General features: G+C 33.2%; 1 non-coding gene across 1 annotated transcript; it reads left to right on the top strand.

Annotated features, from left to right (window-relative positions):
- The first annotated feature begins 350 nt into the window (after positions 1-350).
- On the top strand, positions 351-497 carry LOC113921062. The gene has a single exon (XR_003519488.1). It is a non-coding gene; the product is annotated as a U4 spliceosomal RNA (small nuclear RNA).
- The last annotated feature ends 22,221 nt before the right edge of the window (positions 498-22,718 follow it).

Genomic DNA, 22,718 nt, shown 5'->3' with positions numbered 1-22,718 from the left:
AAGCCTCTAGAGAGAAAAGAGTTTATCTAAAAGAGAAAAACTCTTATATTGATAATAGATCAGTAATCATATGTAGTACATACAGACAACAAAATACTAGATCAACTTGCTGAAGGAAAATCAAAATTTGTGGCACAAGTGAGAGTGTATGACATTTTATGTGATAGCTTACAACCCACAGACTTCATGAAAGAAATATTGAAAGCTTTACTTCAGCAATAAGAAAGTGTAAACAGAGGTAGAGCGTGAGATGAAAGAACAAATGATAACTAAATACATTGTAAAATATCTCAACACTGGTTATAAAAATTACATGTATTACTTCAAAACATTTAAATAGCATTGAGGCTAGCTTTGCGCAGTGGCAGTATCGTAGCCAATGAGGTTTATCCGAGGCAAGATTATTGCTAATTAAATAGCATTGAGGCTAAAATTCTCCGTAACTGAACTAGTTTTCTATTGTTGCCTTAACAAATTATACAAATTTAAGCCACTAAATTCATTATTTTATAGCTCTGTGGGTCAGACATTCAGTAAGTTTTACCCTGTAGTAAAATCAAACTGCAGGTGGATCTGTGATCCTCTCTAGAGGTTTTAGGAGAAAATGTGTTTCCTGATCACTTGGGATATTTTTTTTTAAAGATTTTATTTATTTGTTTGAGAGAGAGAGAATGAGAGAGAGAGAGCGCACATCAGAGGGAATAGGGTCAGAGGGAGAAGCAGACTCCCTGCCGAGCAGGGAGCCCGATGCGGGACTCGATGCGGGACTCGATCCTGGGACTCCAGGATCATGACCTGAGCCGAAGGCAGTCGCTTAATCAACTGAGCCACCCAGGCGCCCCAATCACTTGGGATATTGTCAGGATTCAATTCCCTGAGGTTGTAGGACCAAGGTCTTCATTTTTTTACTGGCTGTCATCTGAGGGCCATTTCTAACAGTGAGGCCATGAAATTTTTTTGCTTGTACTCTCTTTCCTGCATCCTGAAAGCCAACAGTAGCTTGTTCTTTCCACATTACATCACTCTGACCTGTTCCATTGTCTATCCCCCTCTGACTTTCTATTCCTTTTCTTAAGATTTCGTGTGATTATATGGGATCCATTCAGATAATCTAAAATAATCTCCCTGTTGTAAGGAAGTGATAAGTAACATTGATTCCAGCTGCAACTCCCAATTCCTCTTTGCCAATAATGTAACATATTGACATTTGAAAAAGATCAGATTTCAGTCATCATTTGCCTCTTTTCCAGATACCCAGTAGTAGAAAGCCCTGACTTCTCCACAAAAACAAAACAAAACAAAACAAAAAATCAAATTTACTCAGACCTGTGCTGTGCTGGCACTGACTCTGACCCCAGAAGGGTCGACCATTAAATTTTCAGGAATCATGAGTCAGTTATTAAACATAGCCATTATTATGAAGTATATTATATAGGACTTAAAATTAAATGAATGTTACAAAAACAAAGATAACAAATAATGAATATATCAATTACTATTTAACTAATTTGACCATTTTCTATGCTCTTGAAGTTATTTGCATCCATGTTTCTGGAGGGTGGAAATATTCTATAATGGCATTCTATGAAACTTTTGTCTTTCTTTCTACTGTTAAAGAAAATACCAACCAACGTTCATGTTGTGACTCTACTCATTCATAAATCACAACCGTACTTTGTTTAAGGATGCAAGCATTTGGCAAAAATTAATCGAAGCCTTCTATAAGAGACAATTAACAAAATGGAATTTATAATATAAACTACTGCATTTTATTATCAGATGGAAAGTGTGGGCTGCCCATTGTTTATATAAGAAAATATATAATAATCATATATATATATCATAACTTTTTGAAGAGCTGGTTTTTAAAATTTCTCTAGCATGCTGATTCTGGGGCATTCAAATTGGTTTTATTATGATTCTCACAAATTAAAAAGAAGGTTCTGATATGAAGAAATTTCCTTCTTGGAACATGTTAGTTTAATTTGATGAGTGCATTCATGTTTGTGTATTAGCTTTTGATTATTTTTTCATGTGTACAGTCCCATTGTACCATGCCCTTTGACGTTCAGATAAATAGTATCCATTCATCCTGGTTTTTTAAACAACAGAATTATTCAGCACAAGAAGCATATCTGCTAAACTGTATATTCCAGACATTTCCGTTGATCTTTTCAGATACTTAGTGATGCCACCTTTATAATGTAAAAGCAGAAACAGGCTGCCCCTAAAGCTTCCTTTGTCAAAAATGCGTTAAGGTGACACACAGTGAAGGTTTTCTTTCAATGTTTGTATAAGCTGGTGGATTAAAAAGGAAAGTAATTTTGTGGCTGTTGGTGAAAAGCAATGATAAAGAGTTTTCCTAAAAACTGTGTCACCAGATATGTATTTCAAATATGGTGTCATTTTGTAACGAAGGTGTTTCAGCTCTCGCCTGTTAGGGGAATACAGGGAATATATAATCACATGGGAGAATAACACACTCTAAAGTCACTTTTATAGCTATACATTTAGGGTCTGTGTGGCTAAGTTATGACATAGCTTCCCCTCAGATTTGACAGTCGTACTTTCAGAAGATTTTAAAACAGTAAACAAGCCATCCTTTTTGAGCTGAGTGTAAAATGGGAGTTACATACATTTATAGGATATGCTTTCATTGCTCTAAGTTTCATATTTCTTTATTTGAAATTATAATCATCCTGTAGTAGGCTTGTTCTGTCAAAACCGTATCATGGTGCATTTTGATTCTTCAAAACTAAAAATGTCAGGACCTGCTGTTAAACAAAGTCCCAGGGATCTAATATACAGCCTGGCAACCATAGTTAGTAACACTGTATTGCATATTTGAAAGTGGATAAGAGATTAAATCTTAAATAGTTTCATCACAAGAAAAAGAAATTCTGTAACTACATGTGTGGCAACGGATGTTAACTAGACTTATTACCGTGGTATTTCACAATATGTACAAATGTCCAACCACATCATATACCTGAAAACTAATATAATGTATGTCAGTTATACATCAATAAAAGAATCTTTAAAAATAATCTGAAAGGTGTGTGTGTGTATTCACATGGCTCTAGTAAAATTAGTGACCAAAATGTATTTAGATTCAATTCTCATGTTTTGTTATTTATATTCTCTTTGGTATCTCGTATGTCTTTACCCTTAAATCTTCAGAGGTTTTAAATATGATCTTACAGATCAACTCAAAGGCAGCAACATGATTATTCAAACATTTCATTACTAATCTGCACCCTATTTTATTTCAGTCACCCACCATTGTTTTACTTAATCCCTTCACAGTAGACACTCTTTATTTTTAGTTTCTTATGGTTAAACCCAGGTGGCTTTGCTTAACAATTTTCACTCTGAATCCTTAGGGTAATCTGAAGTATAGTCATTAAATCCTGTACTCCTAATGCCTCTTCTCTTCCTTCCATTTAATTTAAGGAGAAAGTTATCACCCTGCAGGATAATCATGTCATCTTAGCTTCAAAATTTCTCTCTTATACATTTTTTTTTCTTTCTCATTCTTTAGTCCAGTGGGGAGTGGTGCTTTTTTTCCTAATTGATGGCTTCTATTTCGGACTCCACATTGCAAGCACTTGTGTGCCAGTGTTGTGGGAGGAAAAGTCATAGAAAAGAGAGTATCAGCTTTGCTTGCTGAGAAGATGCCTCAGAGGGGGGGTGGAAGTGTCCCTTCCTGGCAGAAGAGCGAGTGGCATTCAGGAGAGAGGAGAAACAGATGGTGACTCTGAAAAAAAGGACATGGTATTGTCCCCTCCTCATAAAATAAGCCTGAATTGAGCATTAACATTGCATGGTGAGCAATAAGTGTGGTAGGTCAACTCCCAAGTGATGCACATGGTAAATATGGACCAAGCTCTTGATTGCAGAAGTATGGAAAGTACAGAGCTCAACTGAAGTTACCATTGTTAGCGAAGTTAGTCAGAAATAAAGGTGTGCTTTTAGTGCCCAAAAGGAAAGATGATTCACAGCTCATTTCAATAAAGCAAAACAATAAACACAAAAATATGAAGGATTTTAAAAAAGGAGAAACATGTAGAGTTTAAAGTTATGTTCATAAAATGTTGATCTATTTTGTTTTCAGCCCCTTACTATATAATTCTGTAGCAAGGATGATTCTGTAACATAAAATATACCCCAGGAGAATAAAGTAAGGTATATATATTTTTTTACCAAGTTGTCATTTTGAGAAGCTAATCCTTGATACAACTTTAAGTTGCATGTTTATACTTCAGTGTATCATCTATCAAGTTTGTATCATGTCTCTTTTTCCCCAGTAAGAAAAATGAGTACTCAGTGTTCTTATGCTATTCTCAATTTTATTTCTTCTCCACCCATTTCAGTATTTTAAAGCAAATAGTACTTTTTTCCTATTGGTTATATTTTAGTCTTACAATGTCATTATTAGCCCCTGCTTGGAGTTCTATCAACATTTGACAGTATCTATTAATTGTGAATGGAGACAATTGTGACAGTATTAATTAATTGTGAAAGGAGAATATTAATGCCCCTACCTTTCTACTCACGTGGCTGTCCCCAGTCCCACATCCCAAACTTGACATCTATTAATTGAATTTTACATTTTGCACTACCATCTTATTCAGACATTTATTTAATACTATCTACTGGTGGATCTTATATGTTGAAATCAAAATAAAAGTCTTTACAGTGGGGGAGCAGGGGTGGCTCAGTCGGTTAAGTGTCTGCCTTTGGCTCAGGTCATGATCTCAGGGTCCTGGGATGGTCCCTGCTCAACGGGGAAGTCTGCTTCTTCCTCTCCCTCTGCCCCTTCCCCCAACTGGTGCTCTCTCTCTCTTTACCTCTCTCTCTCTCTCAAATAAATAAAATCTTTAACAAAAAGTCTACAGTGTACTGATTATGTAAAATTTGTCAAGGCAGTGTAAATATATTTCCTGTGCCATTTGTGAGAATATAGATAGCCAGTGTCAAAGTCTAATGAACTTTGTTCTGTTCTCTGTTAATAATGAAAATCCATGTGATATTTGAGTCGATTTCATATTTTAATCACATAGATTATAAAACAACTTATAATTTTTGTGGTGTATTAATTGCCAGCCTTTTCTATTGGATAATGATTTGCCTACATAATTATACCTTCTCATGGATTCTGTATGTTGTTTTACTCTATTTATCCCAGATACCTTTTTCCAAAAGAGAATGCTTGCTTGCTAACTTTATTATGCAATTTATAACACTACTGTCTGAAGTCTACTCATAGTGGCTTTTCAATTCTACCTCTTGATTTTCTGCAACTATTTTTTTTTTTCTGAAGTACACACCCAAGTTTACTCAGAAAAGCTTGGTTTAACCTTTTCTAGTCCTTGCATTCCTGAAATTGTCTTTAGTTTACCCTCAGATTTTGTCAGAATAATGATGCCTAAGTTCAAAATAATTTTACCTATGTACTATGAAGATTTTTCACTTGTTCTCTATATCACACAAGGATTTCCATCAATAGGCTGGTAACAAATGGATTCCGCTCCCCTTATGGATTCCCTAGTAGTATGGGTTTTTTCCTTTTTTTTCTCCAAACTTATAACTCATCTGAGGTTCTGAGGTGTCTAGGTTAATATCTGCCTTTACCCTAATCAGCACAGTATATACTCCCTTTCATTCAAACACCTTATTTTCTTCAGCTTTATTACTTCTGTGACATTTTGCTCATACCCATACCTTCACTTTTTTTTTTCTTTTTGTTAGAGCTTCTTTCCAGGACCTCTATTTGAATATTCGGCCTCCTCCATTTATTCTATCTATATTGTGTATTCTTCCATATACTTGCTTCATCTTCTGGAAAATTAATTTAGGTTTATATTTTGCCCCTTCTCTAGCCCTTATTTATCACTGTAGAAATCACAGTTTTTATTTCTAATAAATGTTTCTTCTCACCTACTTCTCCTATTCCCTCTTCCTATTTCCTGTTTGTTTCTATAGAATTACTTCCAAAATCTCTCTGCATAAGATATTTTAATCCTCTTTCTCTTCTACTTAATTGTCTTCTAATAAGTTGTTATTTCATCTTGATTTTTATTCTTCATGCTTTCAGTTTTTCTCATATGGCTGGTGACTGGTGATGTTTAAATTTAAAATTTAAAAAGATAACTATTTTAGGTTGATGTTATTGACTTACTTTGTTCTTTCATGAGGATTGCTTCTTCAGTAGATCTCCCCACTTTTACTTTAAAAATAATCTTCATAATACTTCATACTTCACAATAAATGCTATTATTTTAGTTTCTTTAATATTAGTTATCTGCTATAATATAGGATCCACCATTCAGTACTTGCCCTCTTTAATACCCATCACCAGGCTAACCCATCCCCCCACCCCCCCCCTAGAACCCTCAGTTTGTTTCTCAGAGTCCATAGTCTTTCATGGTTCGTCTCCCCCTCTGATTTCCACCCCCTTCATTTATCCCTTCCTGCTATCTTTTTTTTTTTAAACATATAATGTATTATTTGTTTCAGAGGTATAGGTCTGTGATTCAACAGTCTATTATTGATAGTAACCTGAAGACATCATAGAGGATCCATCCATTATTTCAGGAAATATTTATTGAGCACCCATTATATCCTGCGCTTTATAAATTGTATTTGAATATAAAGTATGAATTACTGATGTGTCTGAATCATATTAGAGGAATATTAGAGAAACCATCTGTGCTAAAACTATCTGAGCTTATTTATGATTTATGGGAGAAGACAAAAGTTGAAGTAGATTCTCTGTTAAATGACATCCAGCATAAAATTACTAATATTAATTAATACTGTATTTACAAGTAATATTGGAAGCTATATTGGTAGTGATTTACATCTATATGACACAGCATAAAAAACTGCCAATGTGTCTTTCCACATTCAGTTTCTGACTTAAAACTCAATTCATATGTTTTTAACCTCTTCTGGAAACCCTAAAAATTTTGACATTTAAACTTGGGGAAGATATTTGTCAACCAATAATTTGATTAGAATAACATTTGAGCAGCTCTATTGCCGATAAAGTGCCAGGCATCTTTGAAAATATACTTGGTTTTGCTGCTTCAGTGATGAAGTTCCACATATCATCATGATTCATTGTATCATTTTTTGGCAAGCATTGTCATTAGAAACATCTTTAAAATATCAAAGTAAGTTTTTTTCTTGTTCTTTAATAGACACTACCTTAGTAAGAGGCAGGGAATTGATTCAACACATTTTTAAGTAGCTGTGTCAAGAAATTGAAGAAAAAATATGTAAAATTATTTTTTTAATATATTGGACAAGTCATGAAAGTGGAGTGTGCTGAGATGAGGGTGTTTGGTATACAACACTCTGTTTATACTGGGCCTTTTGGGCATGCTTTTTTTTTCCAACCAAAGTATAAAAGGAATTTTCTAAAAATGTATTTTTTTTCTTTTTGTTTGCTTAAGTTCAGTCTGGCTGCTAGGTTGAGAAAAGACTAGACTAGGGACAAATAAGGAATCAGATACTCTAATTAGGGAAATGAAACAATAATCTAATCAAGGAAAGATGGTGGCTTGCATTAAGGTAGAGATGTTAATTTTCAGGTAAATGGACAGACTTGAGCTATATTTTGTGTTTAGTTTCTGGACTTAGTAACTTGTGTAAATTGGCATTACTCATTGAACTGCAATACCTGGAAATGTGCGTGTGTGTGTGTGTCTGTGTCTGTGTGTGTTTGCATGGGTACACATGAAGGGTGGAAAATTCATGGTACCTTAATGGAAGTTTTTATTTCAATATATCTATGAGATATCCAAGAGGATATGCCAGTAATGTAGTTGAAAATATGATTCTGAACTCAAATCAAGTATTTGAACTGCAGAGAAAAAAATCAGAGTTTTCAAGGAGGAGATGATATAAACAGCAGTAAAAATAATAATGCCTCTTAGGGAGAGTGGTTAAAACAAAAAGAAGTCTGAGATCTAACCCATGAAGAGGTCTGAGGTTTAGAGTTGCGCAGAAGAGACAGAGAGAATTTAAATTGTCATAAGAGATAAAAGAGAAACAGTAGAGTATGATATTAAAGAACCAAGAGAAGAGAGCTAATTAAGATAACAAAAGATTCCATCATGAATTTATTATAGGAGGGTCACTGGTGGCCTAGGAAAGTGCAGGATCAGGAGCATGTTAGAAAATTAAGTAAATTTATAGTGTGTGGAGGGGTAAGAGTTGTGAAAACAGAGGCAGTTTGTCTTTTCAGTAGGAGGGAAAAGGAACTTTGTGGTATGTGAAACTGAGGAGATAACCAAGGGAGTGGCATCCTCAAAGAGAAGAGAGAAAATGGGGTCTAAGGCAAAAATGAAGCATGCACTTTGAAATGGAAACATTGTTGTAATTGTATTCTTGGTTATAAGAAGAAGGATGGGTCTCAATCTGGTAAAATCCTTTTGGGTGAGTGTGAATATATAGATAGATCATGTGCAAGTTATGATTTTTTTTAAATGCATGTGAAAAAAAAGTCATGGTATGAAGTTGTCATTTCAGAAAAAAAAGCTATTGAGCTATCTAGGAAATCCCTAGCTATGTTGTGTTAACATAGCTAACACCTGTTGTAACAGTGGGGTTGTTAGTAGTTTATGCTTTCTGTTTAACAACAGGTGAGGCAGGTGTGTGCAGATAGGCTCAACTGGCGTTGAATACATTTGGAAAGCATGGGAGTGGTGGTGGGGTGGGGTGGGAAGCTGAGAGGAAAGGAGAGAAGAGAGGAGAGGGACAGATGGGGTTTAGAGAAGGGAAGGGAGGGAGATACATGAGTTTTGGACACTTGAGAGTGAAATGTTAAATGAAACCATTCTGGATAAGAAGCATAAAGACCCGTACTGTGAATGCAATAGTTTTAAGAGCAAACCATTACAGTATTTTCAAGTGTTGTGTAGCAATGATGCACAAAGTATATGATGTGAAAGACTGGAATTGGGAGCATATTCTCACAGCAGAATGTGGAAAACCAGATGTTAGAGATTAAGCAGTTTTTGGCTAGCAGCAAAGACTAGATTATTGAGATTAAAATCCTAATAAATATGGATGCTTTGACTCACCATAACCCCATCAGAATAGAAAGCAATTTTTATTTTATTTTATTTATTTGTCAGAGAGAATGCAAGAGAGAGCACAAGCAGGGGGAGCGGCAGGCAGAGAGAGAAGCAGACTCCCTGCTGTGCAAGGAGCCTGATGCAGGGCTCCATCTCAGGATCCTGAGATTATGACCTGAGCTGAAGGTAGATGCTTAACTGATTGAGCCACCAAGGCATCCCACCAAATTTTTAATATATCAGCCTGAAGTTCTTTTTTTGACAAATGTACAAGATTAGAAACAATAAGAAAACAAAATTATGTGATTAGTTTGATTTTTTAGCCTACAAAAACAAGTTTCGTCATAAATTTGGAGGCCCTTTGATACAAGAAAACCCCAACCAATTATTAATTGTAAAGTGTCTCATATCACATGACTCATCTAAAACTAAAGAAATGTATTTGAAATTTTTCAAATTTTATTCATTTTTTATTTAAATTCAAATTAGTTAACATACAGTACAGCACTGGTTTCAGGAGAAAAAGCCAGTGATTCATCACCCACATAGAATCCCAGTGTCGCAACATGTCCCCTCCTTAACGCTCATCAGCCATTTAGCCCATTCCCCTTCCCACGTCCCCTCCAACAACCCTCAGCTTTTCTCTATATTTGAGTTTCTTATGGTTTGCCTTCCTTTTTGTTTTTATTTTATTTTATTTTTCCTTCCCTTCCCCTATGTTCAGCTGTTTTTGTTTCTTAAATTCCACATATGGGTGAAATCATATGGCATTTGTCTTTCTCCGACTCACTTGCATAATACACTCTAGTTCCATCCATGTTGTTGCAAATGGTAAGATTTCATTCTTTTTGAATGCTGAGTAATTTTCCATTGTATATATATACATACATATATACCACATCTTAACCATCTGAGCCACCCAGGTGCCCTATACCACATCTTCTTTATCCATTCATCAGTCGATGGACATTTGGGCTCTTTCCATAATTTGGCTATTGTTGATAGTGCTGCTGTAAACTTTGGGGTGCACATGCCCCTTCAAATCAGCATTTTTGTATACTTTGGTTAAATATTTAGTAGTGCAATTGCTGGGTTGGAAGGTAGTTCTATTTTTAACTTTTTGAGGAACCTCCATACTGTTTTCCAGAGTAGCTGCACCAGCTTACATTCCCACCAAGAGTGCAAGAGGGTTCCTTTTTCTCCACATCCTCTCTAACATCTATTGTTTCCTGAGCTGTTAATTTTAGCCATTCTGACAGGTGTAAGTTTTCTATATATTATTTAGAGATAATAATTTCTAAATTATTTACACAGATAAAAAAATAAATTAGTCAATACTTAGGAGCAGACATCACCACCCTTTGTATTCCTTTCCAAACACCACCCACGAAGGATAACCTAGTCAGTATCACAGTGCTGTGAGAGGTATCATTACTTCTGACACTGTAGGTTATTTTTGCCTTCTTTTTGAACTTGATGTAAATTGAATCATCAGTATGCACTCATTTGCATCTGGCTTCTTTCACTCGTATTACTACATGAAGTTTCAGTTTTCTCTTTCTTGTTGTATGTTATTCCATTATGCACATAGAACAAAATTTTTTACTGTACTTGTTAGGTACATTTGGGTAGTTTTTAGTTTGGGTTATTACACATCATGCTACCATTAACATTCTCATCCCAATTATTATAAGAACATATGTGTGTAGTTCTTTTGTATCTTCAGGTGCTTTTCATTCTCTTGATGGTGTATATTATTGAAAGACCAAAAATAATTCCTTAAAAATACAAATTAAATAGTAGTACCCTGCTTGAGCCCCTTCAAAGACTTTATATTTCTTTAAAATTTAAATTCAAATCCTTGCCAGGTTTTCACATCATCTAGCTCCTGCATTTCTCCAGAACCTTATGCCATTTTCTCTCACTCACTATGCTACAATCACTGTAGTCTGTTACTGCCTAGAATATAACTAGATTTTGACCTTGAGAGAATTAATTATCTTGTTATCTCTTGCTGAAAATTTTTTTCTTTTATTCCACATGTATCTGACTTCTTCAGGTAACCACCTTAGAAAGTCATTTCTTGACAGCTATAACCAGAGTAAGTCAACTCCTGTTGTTTTCTATTAGTACACTATTATGATCTTTCATAAATCTTGTAAAAAATTGTCTCATATTTTTAGTGAATAAAAATAAATTATATCTGTATCTTCTAGACTATAAGCATCATGACTGTTTTTGTTTATTCCTCTATAGATAGTACAAAGCAGAAGATATGCTAAATATTATTGCTTAGTCAAATTAATTGAATAAACAAATAAAAAATATAATACCTATAATGGGCTAAATGTACCCTTTTAAAATTCATATGTTGAAACCTTAATATGATGCTATTTGGAGGTGGTGCCTTTGGGAGGTGATTAGGTCATAAGGGTGGAGCCCTGGTGAATAGGATTAGTGCTCTTAGTAAAAGAGGTCAGAGAGCTAGCTATCTCTCCACCATGTGAGGATACACTGAGAAGTCTGTGGCCTGGAAGAGGGCCCTCACCCTAACATTATGGCACACTAAACTCAAACTTTCAGCCTCAAAAACCGTGAGAAATGTATTTCTGTGTTTATAAGCCACCCAGTCTATGATATTTTGTTATAGCAGCTCAAACTGGGACAATACATATGTATCTGTTATATATTCATAGTAATAACTATTTATATTTTCCTTTTTCTATTAGATCTACATTTCTGATTTTCCTTCTAACACTTCAGGACCTGTCTGGATCCTAATACCAATGCAGAGCCCCCAGGCTTTAATTCAGTTAAATCAAATCAGTGATTATTATTGTAGTTCTGGATGTTTATATAGTGATATACATATATGAACATGACCAGAATCTTCAAACATAGTCTAGTGTATCACACAGACAAGCCGTCAAATGCTATAGTGTGAATTTGAATATAAACAACTAACTCATTGGGGCGGATATGTGGAGGAGTTAAGAAGCTTTAGGCAAAAATAAATATTTGGGATGGAAACTTAAAAATTGATTTTACCTACTGCTTTTTGGATATAGATGCTTATAAAGTAATAAAACATATAACTTGTCTAAACTTCTGTCCCCCTCAATTGTGCCTTTTCCTGATATGAAATGTCTCCTATAACATTTTCCTTTTCATTCATTCACGAAGCAGCTATTTACTGAGGTTATGTTCTAGGCTCTGGAGAACAAAAGAGAGAGGGAGAGCAAGAAAAATTAACATTATAAAGTTGGCATACTAGATATAGAAAGATAAAATCATAGGACTGGGAATTTTTATCTCATATTTTTGCTTCTGTTTTATTTCTCCAGTTTTAAAATGTATCATTTTCACACAATGTACAATCCAGAATCATCCCTTATTTCTCATATTTATCTGCTCTGTGGTAATCTAATCAAAATCTGCCATATTTTTCACTTTTCTAAGTTGCCCTTTACTTAATGGGGGAAGATTAGAAGCAGGAAAAGTATGCTGTTCGGGTAATCATCATTTCAGACCCACAAAAAGATTTTCCACAAAACTGCCTTTGATGAAGTAAATAATGATAATGCCACTATCTTTATATATTGCAACTTGGTATATTTGTTCCTGTTAATATCAATTTTATACTCTAAAATTCTAGAAGACAGACCTCATATCTCTAAGGTGCTCTAGTCCATGCATTGTGCAGATGCGTATTTCCCTTTTGATTGAGAGATGGATATGGGAGTTGTCATCTTGGAAACTTTATAAATGAAAAAGGTTATTTTTCTACTCTCTAATAACTCAGGAACAACTGGAAAAATGTTCTCTAACTGTAACAAAAATCAACCGCAGGCTAAGTCTAAGCATAAAAATTTCATCCTAAATGATATTTAAAAAAAAAAAAAGTTGTCATTGACTGGAAACAGTGGCCTGTAATGAGAGATGTTTCAGAAATCTCACTTACATTTCCTACCACAAAGAATGAAATACACACCACATGTTTAGGTCACATTTCTGAGTAATATGATAGAGTTAGCCATATAATATTATTGACATTGATTTATTAATATTGATTTCTAAGCTGTACAACATAGTCGAAGCTATTTTCTTTTGCTTTCTTTCTTAAGCAGATCAAAGTAAAAATAGTGAATTATGAATTGTGGACTGTCTTGATTTTTGATAAAATATCAACAGAATGACTTTTCAATGTCATATTTCATCAACTGTAATTAATTGCTTTAAAGTGTGCATTCCAATAAAACTTACTTAGTCATTTTACATTTAAAATGATTATATTTAGAAGAAATAAGGATTGAAATTGAAAATTGCATAAAAGAATTTTGTTATTTTCAATGCAAGGAATTTAAATATAGCATAATTTCAATAGTGTAATTATTTTACATCATCATAGGACCTCTACTCTAATTTTAAGCCAATCTAACATTTCACATTTTTCCCCTTTGTTTTTAAGGAAAAGTAGATTTTTTACATATTTTCTACCTGTTCTTTAACAGAGAAAATAATATTAATATTGCTACATCTTCAAAAATCCTGTAAAGCAGTATTACACTGATCAATCAATATGTAAATAAATGTATCATTATATATAAGATTACTCTTAAAATGACTGGGAACAACAAAAACATAAATTTTGTGAATTTTTCAGTATCTCTTAATAATGTAGTATGTAAATTTAAAGAAAGTTATAAAATATTGCATCCCAATAATAATTTAATAACTATGATTATAGTTTCATAGGGACAGGATTTATCTTAGCTAGAAACGTGTTGTTATTATTGTCCATTGTCTCCTTAAATCATTTTGGTACTTCTTTCTCTATTATAACCGACCACTGAATCAGCAATTGACTCCTTCATCCAAGTTTTCATTCATTTTCTCCATCAAGACCTATTTCCTGGGGCGCCTGGTTGGCTCAGTTGGTTAAGCGACTGCCTTCGACTCAGGTCATGATCCTGGCGTCCCTGGATAGAGTCCTGCATCTGGCTCCCTGCTCAGCAGGGAATCTGCTTCTCCCTCTGACCCTCTTCCCTCTCGTGCTCTCTATCTCTCATTCTCTCTCTCTCAAATAAATAAAAAATCTTAAAAAAAAAAAGACCTATTTCCTGTGTTACCCTGTTGTATCCTGGTTGCCTACCTAGTGTGCTGTTCTACCCAATCTGTCTTTATGATTTGGACTTAAAGCTTTATCAGTCTTTAACTTCTCTTCCTTAAATTAAAAATATTTTCTCTTTCACGTCCCATTTTGTTAAGGACTTACATTCTTTTGGTGAAAAATTGCTAACCTCATTACCCATTCTCACATGTTAATGCAGGTCAGTGCTACAGTCCACTAGATTATAAGCTATTTAAGAGGGGTAACTTAATATATCTTTGTGTCACTAGTGCCTAGTGTAGTGAGTTCTTCATAGGCATCTCCCTCTAAATATGTAATGTTATTAAAGCAATATTTGATATCTTCCTAAATATTTTACTTACATTTTGAAAGGTTTGGCTAAAACTTTGCTGTTTACCTATCAATACAATAAGAATATCAGCTTATACAAATTTGTTCCATAGAGTTTGAAGTCTCTACTATCCATGCTTTCCTCTGCATCAACCAATATAAATAGTTTTCATACCACTGCTATTTTCATCAGCTAATGTGAATATGGGTCAGTATATCTAAAAAAGCATAATTAATATGTCATACATAACTGAAATTAGTTTATATAAAGGTGATTTCAAGGAACTCACATATAAATATGTCTGCAAACAAGACAAAATATCTGCTGTAAATATTCCTTGAAATAAACTGCTCTATATTATGTGAGAAAATTTGAAAGTATCTAGCGCTATGTAGTTGACTAGATTGACTCTTCGAAAATCTATCACCAAGAAATTAATTGGATGTTGCATAGTTGCTCATAGTTGTTCTACTTATGTCATTAAGTCAACCAAAATTACTGGACCACAAATGAACCTTCTAGTTGTTTGGGCAGACTCATCTGAATGGAAATGATTATGCATTGATCAAATCAAGTTCTCTAGGGTTTAGTTGTTATGTAACTGAAATGCTTAAACTCACCACGTTTTTTGTTGATTTGTTAATTATTTGTCTACCTAGTTTCTGCCTAATACAGAATTCACTGACTGAAAATCACTGTAAGAAGCAGTATTTGTCCATTTTAGTCTGTTTCATTTGACTTTACACTGAAAACGTGAAGATCTGAAAACAGTATTTCAGGCGGAAGAGACAGCAGAAATTATAGCATCATATATACCAATATTTTTGAATCTCCAAACTCAAAATAGTATGACTAATAATGTGTCTACTTTCAATGTGAATCATTTAAATAATCTTCTTTGTTACACATTTCAGAGAATAACAAAGAAAATCACATTGAATGTGTTGCATAGGTGTGTTTATTTTTATTTGTAATTTCTTTTTTATTTATTGTTAGCAGTTATAAATTACATGTGTTTCTTTAAACCACTTGAACTGGCTATTTTTCCAAGTAGCTCTTTAAAATGTAGTTATATAAGAATATGTTAGCTTAATTTTAATGCCACTTATTATTTTTCAAAGTAGCAATACTAATAGCTCATTTTAAAAGATTTGCATATATAATTTTTGAAGTTTATTTATTCCTTACTATGACCATTAGAAAAGTCCACACAATATTTAATATTTAGTTTCACCAGAAGTCATCATTCGTGTTAAGGCTGAAATAGAACCATGTGGCTTAGAAAACAATTTTGGTAATCCCATTCACAAGCAAAACAAAGAATAGAAAAATTTTAAAATAAGCATAATTTGACACACATCTACAAAACTCCTAGACATATCTGATTTCCTTTAACTGCCTTATTTTATTTTTTCTAAATTAATTATATCCTGTCTCATTCAAGAAAGGATTTAAGATAAATATCAAAGTAATATCTATATTGTGAAAAAAGTACAAAATAAATTTAATGTTATAATTTCCCAGGGGAAAAATTTCAAAAGGGAAAAATTTCTGTGCAGAAAAAAAAAGCTCCAGGACAAGTAAAAATATGCAGTTATATATGGCATGTGATTATGGTTAAAAGAGTTGAGCTTTATTCTTGGCACCGAGCTTTCTAGGTGCCAAATAAAAGAAAACTTCAAATTATAAATAAGATAAAAAGAAGCAATTGTTCAGTTTTGTTTTCAATATTTGGATAGAGAGAACATAATTGAAATATTTTGTAAAGCATATATCCCTGATAAAATGATCTCTGTAATAAAGTTAAACACGTTGTAAAAAATTTGGTTTTTGTTATTGTTGTTGTTATTGTTTAAGTAGTCAGAGCCTTCCAATATTTCTGACTTAGTAAATGTTCCAAAAGTTTATTAGCTGTATGAATGAATCCACAACTTTCATATGAAAATCCAAGCACCAATAAAAAGAACAATTTAGTAACATTAATTCCACAAAGAGCTATGGGAATACGGTTCAGATATTTTATTTCTATTTTTTTAAAGATTTTATTTGTCAGAGAGATAGAGAGAGAGCACATGCACAAGCTGGGGGAAATGCAGGCAGAGAGAGAAGGCTCCTTGCCCAAGGAGCCCGATGCGGGACTCCATCCTAGGACCGTGGGATCATGACATGAACAGAAGGCAGACGCTTAACCAGCTAAGCCACCCAGGCATCCCCGGTTCATATATGTTGAGACCTAACTATAAAATTTAAAATATCTAACCAAATTAACCATAATATTTGTACCAGAGTGGGAAAAGGAAAGAACATCATCTAAGTATATACTGAAGATGGCAAATTCCAGTTATTTTCTCTTGGGAAATCTAAGGTTGGGGAATCATCTAAGTATATAGTGAAGATGGCAAATTCCAGTTATTTTCTCTTGGAAAATATAAGGTTGGGGGAATTTTTAAGTTAAGAAATCTAAACAAAAGCCAATTATACCAAAAATTATTAGAGATTGGACCTCTAAAATATTTTCAGTTCATTTTCTTGATGTTCTAAAAATCCTTCCAAAGGTCATATTTTCTAGGGTATGAGTTTACCGTTATAGGAAGAGAAAAGTCTGAATAATTTGGCTAGAGAAGAGAAAACACCATAATGCAATATGGTTTCTAAATTTGTGAAATAATTATTGTTTGGTAAGAACCAACTAGAAAAATTAAATCAGTGAACCTGGCATGCTCACACATACTGCCTGGACAAAGGACAAAAGACTGACAAAAATGAAGTGAAGATTTTATATGTGCCTTTGGACAGTTTACTTTTGCTTTCTCTTCAGTTTTGCCAATCTCGGCTGCCTACATCCACAGTTCAGTAGAGCATCAGGGCATATTTAAACTTTAGAAGAAGTTGATTTCTCCTTGGGGCCAATTTTCACTGTTTTAAAAGAAGCTATAAGAACCAGACAACAATGCCATTCATCCTGATGTTCTCAGTCAATGTTTAAAATATAAATCCCCAAGTTTCATTATAATTTTTGTAAGGTAAAGATCTATCCATATATTTACATATGGATTTCCAATTGTTCCAGCACCATTTATTGAAGAGGGAAATATTTCCTCATTTTGTTTTCGTTGTTCCTTTGTCAAAGACCAGTTAGCTCTATTTTTTTTTTTTTTTTTTTAGATTTTATTTATTCGTTTGAGACACAGAGATACAGAGAGAGAAAGCATGAGCAGGGAGAGAGGCAGAGGGAGAAGCAGGCTCCTCGCTGAGCCGGGAGCCCAATGTGGGGCTCGATCCCATGACCCCGGGATCATGACCTGAGCCGAAGGCAGACACCCAACCATCTGAGCCACCCAGGTGCCCCCAGTTAGCTCTATTTTTATGGGACTATTTCTGTACTCTCTTCTGTTCCATTGTTCTACTCACCTGTTTTTAGCCAATAGACAATGTCTTGATTACTGTAGTTTTATATTAAGTCTTTAAGTTGATAGGTTTCAGTTCTCTAACTTTGTTCTTCAAAATTGTCTTGGCTCTTCTAGGGTTTTTGCCTTTCCAGTGAACTTGAGAATTTGTTGATACTCACACCTTGCTGGCAATTTGATTGGGATTGCATTGGGAGTATATATCAAGTTGGTAAACTCTGACATCTTAACAATATTGAGATTTTCTACCTGTGGACATAGAATATCTCTCCATTTATTTGTATATTCTTTGATTTCTTTCATCACAGTTTTGTAGTTTTTCTTAGAGAGATTTTGTACGGATTTTGTTAGATTTAAACCTAAGTATGATTTTGGGGGTTATAAGTATCAATGGTATTTTGTTTTTAATTCAAATTCCAATTGTTCAGTGATAATATATAGAAAAGCAATCACCTTTTCTATATTAACTTTTCACCCTGCAATCTTAGGTTATTAGTTCCAGATAGTCTGTTATTGTTTTTTTATTTTGTAATAAAAAATTACATAACATAAATTATCATGTTATCTATGAACAAAGACAGTTTTATTTCCAGGTTGCCAATCATATCTTTTGTTTTCTTGTCTTATTGAATTAATTATGGCTTGTGGTGTAAAATGACATTTTTCTCTTGTTCCTGATCTTAGGGTAAGTCTTCTAGTATGTCACCACTGAGCATGATGTTAGCTGAAAGTTTTTGTAGATGTTATCAAGTTGAGAAATTCCCTATCTTTCTGAAGCTTTTGTCATGAATGGAAATGAGACTTTGCTAAATGATTTTAATATGTGAAATGATATGACCATATGATTGTTCTTCTTTAGCTTATTTATGTGATTAGTAAAATTTAATCTTGAAATGTTAAACCAGCCTTTCATAGCTGGGATAAATCCCAATTGATCTTGCTATATAATTCTTTCTATGCACGGTTGGATTCAATTTGCTAATATTTTGTTGAGAATTTTTGCATCTGTGTTCAAACAAATATGTCTGTGGTTTTCCTTTCTTATAATATCTGCATCTAGTTTTAAGTGATACTTGATGCTCATAGAATGAGTTCAGAAGTATGTCCCCTTCCTCTATTTTTGGAAGAGATTATAGAAAATCAATATAATTTCTTCTGTAAATGTTTGGTAGAATTCACCGATGAAACCACCTATGCCTGGTGGTTTCTGTTTTAGAAGTTTATTAATTTATTTACTTAATTTTTAAATATATATATAGGTCAATTCAAGGTACTTATTTCTTCTTGCATGCATTTTGGTAGGTTGTATCTTTCAAAGAACTAATATATTTCATCTAAATTATCAGAACTAGGTATACAGTGGTTCGTAACCTTCCATTATTTTTATTTATGTCCACAGGGTCTTTAGTAATGGCCCCTCTTTCTTTTCCGATATTAGTAACATATCTTCTCTTTTTTTTTCTTAGTCTGGTTAGAAGTTTAGATGAATATGATTATTGTTTTCAAGGAACCAACTTTTGATTTGATTTTTCCTACTGATTTCTTATTTCCAATTTCATTTACTTCTGCTCCATTTTTATTATATATTTTATTCTGTTACTTTAGATTTAAACTGTTCTTCTTTTTCTGGTTTCCAAAGGTAGAAGTGTAGGTCATTGATTTTAGATCTTTCTTCTTTTCTATATGTGTATTCAATGCTATAAATTTTCCACCAAACACTGCTTTTGCTCGAGTCACAAAATTTGATGTTGTATTTTCATTTTTATTTAGTTCAAAATATTTTTTTTAATTTCTCTTGAGACTTCTTTGACCCATGTGTTATGTAGGAGTATGTGGTTTAATCTCCAAGTGTTTGGGTATTTTAAAGCTTTTTGTTTATTGATTCCTAGCTTAATTCCATTTTGGTCTAAGAATATGCTTTGTATTATTTCTATTCTTTTAAATTTTTAAGGTATGTTTTATGATCCATAATGTGCTCTACTTTAATAAATGTTTCATGTTAACTTGAAAAGATACCCATTCTGCTACTGTTGTAAGAAGTATTCTGTAAATGTCAATTAGAACCAGTTGATTGATGGTTCTCTTAGTTCAACAATACCCTTACTGAATTCTTGCCTGCTAGATCTGTCAGTTTCAGATAGAAGGGTATTGAAATATCCAGTTTTGAAAGAGTATTGGTCAATTCCTCATTGAATTTCTTTCAGTTTTTGCCTCAAATATTTTGATGATCTGTTATTAGGCATATATATATTAAGGATTGTTATGTCTTTTTTTTTTTGACAATTTACTCCTTTATCATCATGTAATACTCCCTTTATCCCTTAGAATGTCCTTGTTCTGAAATCTATTTGTCTGGAATTATTATGAGTATTCCAACTTTCATTTCATTTGTGTTTGCATAGTATATTTTTCTCCATTTCTTTACTAATAATCTATGTCTTTATATATAAAGTGGGGTTCTTGTAACAACATAATTGTAGAACCTTTTTTTTTTCTGTCCCTCTTATAGTCCCTGTCTTTTAATTGGTTCATTTAGACCACATTGAAAATGATTATTGGTATCATTTGTTTAAAATATACCGTATTTGTAATTGTTTTCTATTTATAGCCCTTGTCCTGTGTTTTGTGTGTGTTTGTTTGTGTTTGTTTGCTCTTTTTTTCTTTAATAGTTTTTTCTGTCTTTTCTGGCTTTATTTTTGTTTTCTTTCTTTTTCTTTTTAAGTAGGCTCCACACCCAGCACAGAACCCAACGTGGGGCTCAAAGTCATGATGCGAGAGCAAGACCTGAGCTGAGATCAAGATTCTAACACTTAACTGACTGGGCCACCCAGGCATCCCTGCCTTTTCTAGTTTTTTTTAAAGATTTTATTTATTTGACAGAGAGAGACACAGTGAGAGAGGGAACACAAGCAGGGGGAGTGGGAGAGAGAGAAGCAGGCTTCCTGCTGAGCAGGGAGCCCAATGCAGGGCTCGATCCCAGGACCCTGGGATCATGGCCTGAGCCAAAGGCAGACGCTTAACGACTGAGCCACCCAGGCACCCCTGCCTTTTCTAGTTTTAATTGAGCATTTTATATGATTAATTTTTCTCTTAGTATGTCAATTGTAATTAAATTTCTTCTTAAAAATTGTGTTGTTAGAGTTTACAATATACTTTTACATGAAATCTAAATCTATTTTCATATAATACTGCCACTTAACTGGTGATGTAAATACCTCATAACAGAGCATTTCCTTTTCCTCCTTTTATTCTTTACACATTGCTGTCATTCATTTTACTTACCTATAAGCTACCATCAACAAACACGTTGTTAGTATTTTGAACAAATATCTGTTAGAGAAATTAAGAATAAGAGAATTAAAAGGTTTTATTTCACCTTTATTTATTTTCTAATGCTTTTCCTTTCTTTATGTAGACCACATTTCTGACTTATGTAATATTCCTTTTCTCTGAAGAACTTCTTTTAACATTTCTTGGAAAGCAGATCCATTGGCAATAAATTCAGTTTTTGTTTGAGAAAATCTTTTTCTTTTCTTTTTCAAACATAGTGGAAAGATATGCATAATGAAAGTTACCATTTTAACCATTTTTAAGTGTGTAAAAATCAATACATTAAGTACATTCATATTGGTTTGCAACCATCAACACTATCCATCTTTATAACTTTTTCATCATTTCAAACTGAAACTTTGTACCGATTAAAAAATAAATCCCCATTACTTCTTTCCCCCACTTCTAATACAGTGATAATTACCTTTCTACTTCCTGTTTTTATGAATTTGACTATTCTAAGTAATCATATCAGTGGAATCATACAATATTTGTTCTTTTATGTCTGCATTATTTCACTTAGCATATTCTCAAGGTTTATTCATGCTATAGGATGTGTCTGAATTTTATTCCCTTTTAAGGTATTCTGTTGTATGTATAGAGTACAATTTGTTTACTCATTCATTTATTGATGGACATTTAGGTTGTTCCACCTTTTGGATATTGTGAATAATGCTCCTACAAACATTGATAAACAAATATGCATTCAATTCCTGCTCTAATTTCTCTTGGGTATATGCTCATAAGTGGAATTCTAGATCATGTGGTAATTCTGGTTAATGGTTTTTTTGAGTAACCACCATACTGTTTTCCACAGAGGCTGAACCATTTTACATTCCCACCAGCAGGGCATGAGGGTTGCTATTTCCCCACATCTTCACCAACACTTTTAAAAAGTATATATCTTTTCTATTATTATTTTTATAATTATTATTTATTTTTAAATAGTATTTTAAATATTTTAAATACAATTTCTATTTTCACTGTTTTATTTATTCCTTCTATTATTATTTTTAAAGTAATCATTTTGATAGGTTTGACTTCATATTTACTGTGGTTTTGATTTGTGTTTTCCAAATGACACGTGATGTTGAGCATCTTTTCATGTTCTTTCTATTTGTATATCTTTTTAAATAAGTGTTCAAGTTCTTTTCCCATTTTTTAATTGGATTGTTTGATTTTTAGTAGTTTTTGAGTATAGGAATTCTGTAATATATAATAAATGTGCAATTAATACCTTATCAGATATGTGATTTTCATTTACTTTCTCCTCTTCTGTTGTTGCATTTCATTTTCTTGATAGTGTTATTTGATGCATAGAAGTTTCTAATTTAAAAAATATATATAATTTAGCTATATTTTCTTTTCTTTTCTGTTTTTTTATGTCATATCTAAGAAATCATTGCCAAATAAAATATCCTGAGACATTTTTC

This window comes from Zalophus californianus, chromosome 3, assembly GCF_009762305.2.
Source record: "Zalophus californianus isolate mZalCal1 chromosome 3, mZalCal1.pri.v2, whole genome shotgun sequence".
NCBI classification, from domain to species: Eukaryota; Metazoa; Chordata; class Mammalia; order Carnivora; family Otariidae; genus Zalophus; species Zalophus californianus.
This window is presented reverse-complemented; position numbering and strand designations above follow the sequence as displayed.